The sequence below is a fragment of the Lates calcarifer genome, linkage group LG12 (genome assembly GCF_001640805.2).
Source record: "Lates calcarifer isolate ASB-BC8 linkage group LG12, TLL_Latcal_v3, whole genome shotgun sequence".
In the NCBI taxonomy this organism is placed as follows: Eukaryota; Metazoa; Chordata; class Actinopteri; family Centropomidae; genus Lates; species Lates calcarifer.
Window position 1 is genome coordinate 2,460,366 of NC_066844.1, and position 6,129 is coordinate 2,466,494.

The 6,129-nt window shown below is 39.2% G+C and overlaps 2 non-coding genes across 2 annotated transcripts; both read left to right on the forward strand.

The window, feature by feature from the left end:
- The first annotated feature begins 3,654 nt into the window (after nt 1–3,654).
- On the forward strand, nt 3,655–3,726 carry trnat-cgu (transfer RNA threonine (anticodon CGU)). The gene has a single exon. It is a non-coding gene; the product is annotated as a tRNA-Thr (tRNA).
- Nucleotides 3,727–4,661: 935 nt separating this feature from the next.
- On the forward strand, nt 4,662–4,733 carry trnat-cgu (transfer RNA threonine (anticodon CGU)). The gene has a single exon. It is a non-coding gene; the product is annotated as a tRNA-Thr (tRNA).
- Nucleotides 4,734–6,129: the final 1,396 nt, after the last annotated feature.

Sequence of the window (6,129 nt, forward strand, 5' to 3'; positions counted from 1 at the left end):
TGGTAAATACAAACGCATGTGCTCAGAAAATACACATCCAACATATCCAGCTTCACAATGACACACTCACACACACCAAAAAGATAAAGATTCCCACCGTTGTATCAGAGAAATGACACGTTGGAGGAGGAGGCGTGTTCACTGGTGTGTGTTTATGTTTGTCTTTCCTCATCCTTCTACCTATCCATCCACCTATCTGTCCATCCTTTCATCCATTCTTCCCTTTAATGATCTGTGAAGAAGAGAAGTGTCAGGAGGATGAGAGGGGGAAGGAGTAAATGAAGTAAGGAAGGGTGTGTTATAAAAAAAAAAAAAAAGGCCTCACCGTTGTGTAAGGAATTGCTTCCTCAGATTGTTGAAAAATTATGTTGTGTGTTGAAGAGAAAATGGAATAAGAATAGATTTTTAAGTTCTTTTAAATTATTTAAGGGTGTTTTATGCTCTAGACAAAGCATTTTTTACCTTTTTTATTTTTTATTTTTAACTATTATCTCTTAGATTGAATGAATTGAATGAAAATGCATTACTGTAAACTGACAAAATACAATACATAAATATAAAACTGACCAATACAACCACAACAGATGTTTTTACCTGTGGTACTTCAAGCTTAAAAATGATGCTTGTTGAAAATAGAAAAGGAAAGAACATTGAAACACAGACGCACACTTGGATCATTAAGAGACAGGCATAGGTCATTACCTTCAGTGCTAGAGAGTGATATGGACAGACAGGCACAGTGAAAAGGTTGATGGATGACATTAACGCAGAGCAGCTCTCACATCAAGCATTTGTAAATGCAAATGTTTGACTTGAAGTGATCTCTGTTCTGACAATATGTCAGTAAAATGTCTGCAGTGGATTTCAACTGGAAAGATCCATTCAATTCAATTCCAACTACTTACCATTAAATATTTTTGTCAGAACATCTCTCAAAACATGTGGGTGGTGCTAAGATAAGCTTAATTTTAGCATGATGGAGATATAAGTCTTGTTAAGAACATTTTTTTCCCTGATTAATCTGCAAATGTATTCTGCAAGGTGCTGCATAATCTAAACAGAGATAAGGAGCATTTATGCAATTCATTACTCTGAAGCTACAGTGTTACCCAGTCGCACAGCAGAAATTGGGTTTCCCTTTAATTTGTGGGAATTTTGCCATAATCTATCCTAAAGGTACTATATGCAAGTTTTTGCTATCCCCACGTAGCCAATGTTAGCATTAACAGCTGTTTACTTACCAAGAGCTTCAGCCATTGTTGCATTTACAAGGGGTTAGAATAAGCCCCCTGGGCAGTGCTACTTCTTCATCCTCTCATATTGGACTGAGCCCAGACTGGATCCTACAGTGACTCAGTATGAGTCAAAGTGGGCTGGGCTAATTGGTTAGCATGCTAGCTTCAGTAGAAGAAAAGAAGTGATAGAAATAGAAGCAAAACAAGTTAGTTAATGCTTAGTTTGGCTATGCAGCAGTAGCAGAATCCTACTTTTAGCACCTTTAATGTGTTTAAATGGTTCACAGAATATGCTAGAAAATATTTTAACAAAAAGTAAATCCTCCAGTGCTATTGTAGGTGCCATAACAGAGCAGTAGATCCTAGATATAGCAGAATACAAGCTAACGCTCTCTCTCTTTGAGTCATTGTCCATGTGTCTAACAATCAGACAGCTTGGCTGAACGTTTCCTTTATATAATTTAAGTTCTGTTTGTCTCTATTTCTTGCCACCATGGGCCAAGTATCATGGCTGTTAACAGCTGACAAACAGCAGGACTGTGAAATCAGTTTAGACAACAAGAAAAATAAAGAGCATCAGTGGAAGTGATTACTGCTGCATTTCAGAGATTTATCATTTTGTTTTTTTGTGTCCATGTTTCTTTGTGTGTGTTCGTCTCTGAGTATCTAGTCTGCATTCCAATTTTCATCTATTCATTCCCCTCTGTTTCTTTTTATTCATCCTGTCTATTTTAGGTTTCTAAGCTCTGTCTCCTACTTACCTATTTTTCTGGATACTGGCAATGGTCAACAAAAATTGAGCACAATTTTTGAGTGCATTTTTATCAAGCTTGAGTCACAAGTGTTACAAATTGTAAAAGTAAACAAAAAGTTCTTTTTCATTATATCTACTAATGTAACTGCCTGTCATATTCCAGCACAGAATTTATGTCTCCTTCTTCAAAGCTAATCAGTAATTACCATAACAATGGACTGAATCACTGCATGTAATGTGAAAGGGATAATCACCAACTATGCATTTCTCCTCAGCTAGGGAACATTTGGCCTCCTCTGACTCATTGTTTGGGTTCAGTCCTAGTACTTTTATCAACCCACATTTAACAAATATGCAACACCTTCCAATTCTTGTTACTTGAAGCACAAAAAATTTCTCTTACAGGCAGGTAGTAGACAAAAACGAGACTCATCATGCATCAAAATCTTGAGGAAATGGACAGAACTAAAGGAAATGGTTGAGTGTTTCTGGTTGAATGCACCACTGATTCCTTCAGCTTGTCACTTTTCACTCCTTCCTCTTTAAGTCTCTTCTCCAACTTCCTCCCGGCATATGTTGTCAATCAATGTTGTCTCCACCCTGACTTTTAGCTTTGATTTCCACTCCATCTCACATTTCCATTTTCCTTTCTTCCCTCCTCTTTACCATGTTTTCCTCCCCACCACATCCTGACTTATCCAACCTGTTCGCTCCATTTCCTCTCTTCCATCTTCTTCCTATTTCAGCATTTCCCCCCTCTCCTCTCGTTTTTTTCTTCCCCACAATTCCAATCCTCTGAAATGAATGAGTAACCTGGTTCCAGTTCTCATCCTGAGGCCTCTCTCTGGGTTGGCATTTAAACGGCAGGGTGAGAACACACACTTACACCTGCTGAGTATGCAGACAGCAACTTTTGATTCCGCGCAGCTACGACATATGAGATCACACACAAGGAGACATCACACATGTACAAAAACAAAAAATATTCCTTTAGCACATTTTTCTGTGCAATACAACTGTGAAAGGAAACAGTGAGAAAGGAAGTACTCCAACAGCTCACTCTCCCTGCAGAGCAGGGTCTGGAAAAAGAGAAGCTAAGAGAGATAAAAGGTAAAGGATAAGAATAAGATGTTGGATTCAGGCAATATAACACAGTTAGGTGTTGCCCCACCACGCCAGTATAGAGAACACCTCTTACCATTGTGATCATGTTTCTCCACTCATTTATTCAGGTTTTTCCTTTAATTTGTCACCTGTTTGTATGAGACAAGTACACTTACTCACCCACACTGAAAATAATTTTATTCCTGACACCCCATTCAAGATCACCAGTAGTTTGAAGTCACCTTAAATGTCAAGGGATGGAACAGGGGATCTTTGGTTTATGGATCAATGCCAAAATCCTAGCGTCACCATGGCTGTCCGCCACTGCCATCAGCTGAGTGTTTTCAGGTGTGGTCTATTGTACTTGGCTGATGTAGACTGGGTGCATTTTCTCAGTAAAACCATGCATAGCTATATATGGAATCAGGGCCACCAAATAAATGTTTCAGTTTACAATATTTAATAATAACAACACATTTTATTTATAAAGCCATCAAATTTCAGTAGATCACCAACTGTCTTTGTTATTCAGTTAATGTAGATTACCTCCCACTATAAGCAGGCATGGTGGCCAAGTGGTAAGGCGTTGGTCTCGTAAACCAAAGATCATGGGTTCAATCCCCATCCATGCCTTTAAAGTTTATCTCTTTCCCTTAAATAATACATAAGAGGAAAATTAATTGTGATACTTCATTACCTTTAAGGTATCAGTATGTTTCACATTAAAATGCTTTGCTTTGAAATGTTGAATGCTTTGTGTTCAAATCTGTGGCCCTTTTGAATGGGGAAATTATATAATTATAACATGGACTTGACTTTCCTGTGATTTCCCTTGTTACTTTGGAAAGAGTTTGAGCCATATTAATTATTTACACTGTGGAGTTTTTATATATTTTTTTTTCTTTGAGCCTTCATGGTTATTGCCATGAACATGATTTGTAAACTACATAGTATTTGGATGGAAATCCCAGAGTCAAACCACCAGCATTTCATCTAAACAGTTCTTGAAGAGATATATTAAAAACAAAAAGTAGAGGACAGGGCAGTGAGACAAGAGGAGAGAAACTGAGGACATTCCTCCATGGCATTTTTCTTTTGTCAGCCCACAGTGAAGACAAATGGAGAAAGAGAGAGAGACAAATCATTCTCCCTATGTGAACCTGCAGAGCAGTTTATTGGAGAGAGCCTGCAACAGTGAGAATGACACACCGAGAATATTCTTCATAGAGTTTTTGCCACACAAACCCACAGAGAGAGGAATTGAAAAGCAGGAGGGGGGAGTCGTGGTAGAAAGATCTCATTCCTCCTCCTCTCATCATCTTTGTCAGGCCCGTTGGGCAGTTAGAAGGACCATCCTGTTGCTGAAAGGACAAAGGTTAAACCCTTCAAATGACCAGTGTTTCAGTGCATCAGTAAACTCCTGTCCTGTTAAAGTGTCCAAACACTGAGCAGATAGCTTGTTACTGTCATGTAAATTGCTGAATTAAGTCTACACGGTATTTGTAGGATTCTTCACCTTCAGTCATTGCAGATTATACTTAGTATCCATCGTTCCTTTACATCACAAAGGCATGGTGGCCAAGAGGTAAGGCGTTGGTCTCGTAAACCAAAGATCATGGGTTCAAACCCCATCCATGCCTTAAAGTTAATTTCTTTCTCCTGAATAATAATTCTAGCAGGGAAGTGTGATGTATTGTCTATCAAATATTCAGAGCTCAGGCAGTGCAGAGACGTTCAGGTAAAATGTACATACCTTAAAGAGACAGACAACTACACTGATAAAGAGAAAAATGAATGAGAGCTTAGTAACACATGGAGGTCAAAACAAGAGAGGGAGAGTAGTTACGGAGTGATAATGGGAGAGGCAGAGGAACTAACAGGACTATAGAGTATTAGAGTTAAACAAAAGGAAGCAAAAACACCTTTTAGTGATATTTTCTCTAATCAGTTTGATACATGAACAATGGCAAATGAGTCATAATGGGTAAGAGACACACAACACAGTAGCAACAGCAGGAAGAAACAAACAGAGAGAATAGAAGAGTCTAGGATATGAGAAAGTGTGAAAAGTGAGTGAGAGAAGTGAGAATGGAGGAAAAAGGAGGGATAAATAGATAGAGAGAATGGAAGAGAGAGAGAGGCAGGAGAGCAGCTTGTCGTTAAGCTCTGCGTTGATTTGACAGTTCTATTATGAAGAAGGATGAGAGGTAGAAAAGTGAAATTTGACCAGATCACTCTTTTCTCTCCCCCTCTCCAACTATCTCTTGCTCTTTCCTCTTTACTCTCTGACTCTATTTCCTCTGGTCCTTCCCACCACTTAGCTCCCCTTTTCTCTCTTTCTCTCCATCTCCTTCACTCCCATGTGCCTGCCACCTAAATGAAAAAGGAGAGCTCTAATCTTTTGCCCCTTCTGGATGATTACCATTTTATCTTTCAATTACCAATAATCCCTCTCCTCTCTCACTCCCCCTCTAGCTCACCCTTAGTTTCACACTTTCTCTTTTCTCTCTTTTACTCTTTCCATCTTTCTCAGATTTGATGTGTTCATGTGTAGTCATTTGCAGTGAAAGACTTTTAATCATTTGAACTTTTTGCCAGTTTTGTTTTGGGGCAAAAAAGAGATTATTTCAGCTTGTGTCGTGTTGATGTCCTCAGCCTCAGGGCTCACACACTTTTTCCAGTCTACATTGTGAACATTTGAATGACCGTCGTTTACACCTGGCCTCAGGTGACCCCGGTGACCCTAACGACTGTCGTTACAACAAACCAGGAGCACTACTGAACCAATGACGTCAATGGTCTTGAAAACAACCCCACGGAGGTTAAATACCTGGGTCCACGGCCACAGTCAGTCAGAGCTGATGAATGAAAAGTGAATCATCCTCAAGTATCTGCAACCAAGTCCAGCTGCCCTCAATTCAACTTTTCTGGGTCACATTTAAGTTCAGTTTCAGCCAATACATCTAGACATCCTTACAAATGCAAGTCAAGGTCAGGAAGGATGGTTTGACTGATGGCGATGATGACTGGTCATTT